General features: G+C 40.5%; 2 non-coding genes across 2 annotated transcripts; both read right to left on the minus strand.

Annotated features, from left to right (window-relative positions):
* Positions 1 to 393: 393 nt before the first annotated feature.
* Positions 394 to 465, minus strand: trnas-uga (transfer RNA serine (anticodon UGA)). The gene has a single exon. It is a non-coding gene; the product is annotated as a tRNA-Ser (tRNA).
* A 469-nt stretch (positions 466 to 934) lies between these two features.
* Positions 935 to 1,006, minus strand: trnaa-cgc (transfer RNA alanine (anticodon CGC)). Its single transcript has one exon. It is a non-coding gene; the product is annotated as a tRNA-Ala (tRNA).
* Between the last annotated feature and the right edge of the window lie 1,463 nt (positions 1,007 to 2,469).

Here is a 2,469-nt window from a genome sequence, read left to right on the forward strand (position 1 = left end):
ACAGGTCGTAGTGGCCATATCAATACAATTGACCTTTTCTTTACACTGTTCTAATGAAAGTACATTTCCATAATATCATCTAGCTTCCATAAACGTCGAACAAGGATTGAACCCATGTGCTTCAGTTTACAAAAACAGATGACTTAGCACATCTATTTCCTTCTTAAAATGTCAACATTCTGGAAAGTAGAGTTGTGCAAAAGCTAATTTCACAACTAAATATACTCATCAGAGAATTTGGGGATTAACTTCAGACCGCATGCATTTCAAGTATTAGCTCAGAGACACATCCCCTTACTACATCATAGCAGGGTTGCCATTTTGAGGAAAGTTTTTTTTCTTCAAAGTCCTCCAGTGAAAGAACCTTTCCTTGGTCCCAGGTATCTTTCAGTAAGGCACAGATGGGATTTGAACCCATGATCTTTGGTTTTCAAGACCAACGCCTTACCGCTTGGCCACCATGCCACTCTATTCTGCAAGATATTTATCAACATTCTGGAAAGTAGCAGTTGTGTAATGTGAATTTGGCACACAAATAAACTCAGTGGAGAACCTTGGGATTGAACCAAGGACCTCATACATAAATAGCATGCACTCCCCCTCTGAGCTTCGATACCATTTTATTTGCAGATAAAATGCAATATTAATACAATGTACTTTTTATATACACCACTCCATTGAAACTACAATGAAATGATAGCAGAAATTCTAAATACAAGCAAGTATGGACAGTCATCTAACCCATGAACTTCAGTTTTTGAAAATGATGCAATTGAAGTTGGCAACCATGCCACTTCTGTTCCATAAATGTAAGAACAGGGATTGAACACATGTTCTTCAGATTACAAGCGCAAATTATTCAGCACATCTCTGTTTCCTGCTGAGAATTTCAACATTCTGGAAAGAAGGAGATGGGTCATTGCAAAAAATGTTATGGAGAAGCTGGGGATTGAACCCAGGACCTCACACATGCGAAGCATGCGCTCTACCACTGAGCTACATCCCCTTTCTGTGATAGAATAAAATGTTTCTTATTTTTAAATTTCACCTATAATTAACCAGCTAAGCCAGTTGAGAACAAGTTTTCATTTTCAACTGCGACCTGGCCAAGATAAAGCAAAGCTGCGCAACACAAACAACAACACAGAGTTACAGATGGAATAACCAAGCGTACAGTCAATAACACAATAGAAGAAAAAAAGAAAGTCTATATACAGTGCGTGCAAATGGAGGTAAGGCAATAAATAGGCCATTGTAGCGAAGTATTTACAATTTAGCAAATTAACACTGGAGTGATAGATGAGCAGATGATGATGTGCAAGTAGAAATACTGGTGTGCAAAGAGCAGAAAGTAAATTAAAACAATATGGGGATTAGGTAGGTAGATTGGGTGGGCTATTTACAGATGGGCTTTGTACAGCTGCAGCGATCAGTTAGCTGCTCAGATAGCCAATGTTTAAGTTAGCAGTGTTGCCAACACCTCAGTAAGGAAAGTAGCTATTGGCTGTCCTAAAAGTCGCTAGAAGTTGCTAAATGATGTCATCACCTAATTTGCATAATTGTGCATGTAATTGTGATGGACACTGTAGGAGTGAGGAATAAAATTGTGGAAGAGACAAAAAGTGAGAAAAATGAAAATGTCTGCAAGTATTCATACTTGCTAAATACAGTGACTAAGTCGCTAAGTTGTAACACTGAAAGTTAGTGAGGGAATATGTCTCCAGCTTCAGGGATTTTTGCAATTCGTTCCAGTCATTGTCAGCAGAGAACTGTAAGGAAAGGCGGCCAAAGGAGGTGTTGGCTTTGGGGATGACCAGTGAGATATACCTGCTGGAGCGCGTGCTACGGGTGGGTGTTGTTATCGTGACCAGTGAGCTGAGATAAGGCGGAGCTTTACCTAGCAGAGACTAAAAAGATGACCTGGAGTGTTAGCAATTGGATATGTAGATGGGTGAGCCGGTCAAGGATCGATTCAGACTAAGTGGTAAATTTTATGACAAGTAAACAGTTTATTCAGAGTGAAAATATCTGGTACACGTAAATACGGCTCTTCCGTTAGTTCGTGTTGGAACAGCAGGCAGAGAGCGTAAACAGTCAGCACAGCTCTTATATACGTCACAGAAAGTAGGTTGACCCTAGGAAGATCGGATCTCCGGATTGGTTCAGCTGGTTGTAGTCTGTAGTCTTCCGCCATTGGCTCAGTTGTCTGTCCATCATCGTAGGATCTTCTTCGGGCACACAGTGTTCGGTTAAAATTAAAAGGAGATTGTGTGTAATGTGGGAGCTATCCTGTAGGGGACCCCACAGGCTTTACTGTGAGTTGTAGCCATGTAATTAGCAGTGCAAGTTAGTCACCTGCATACGAAATAGCAATTCCTTATAAAACCCTCTCTTCACTTCTCACCAGAGACGTGACACAACCTAACTGGATCCAGACACAAAGAGAAACTTCTCCCATAAGGACTATGA

The sequence above is a fragment of the Oncorhynchus nerka genome, unplaced genomic scaffold, assembly GCF_034236695.1.
Source record: "Oncorhynchus nerka isolate Pitt River unplaced genomic scaffold, Oner_Uvic_2.0 unplaced_scaffold_10221, whole genome shotgun sequence".
NCBI lineage: Eukaryota > Metazoa > Chordata > Actinopteri > Salmoniformes > Salmonidae > Oncorhynchus > Oncorhynchus nerka.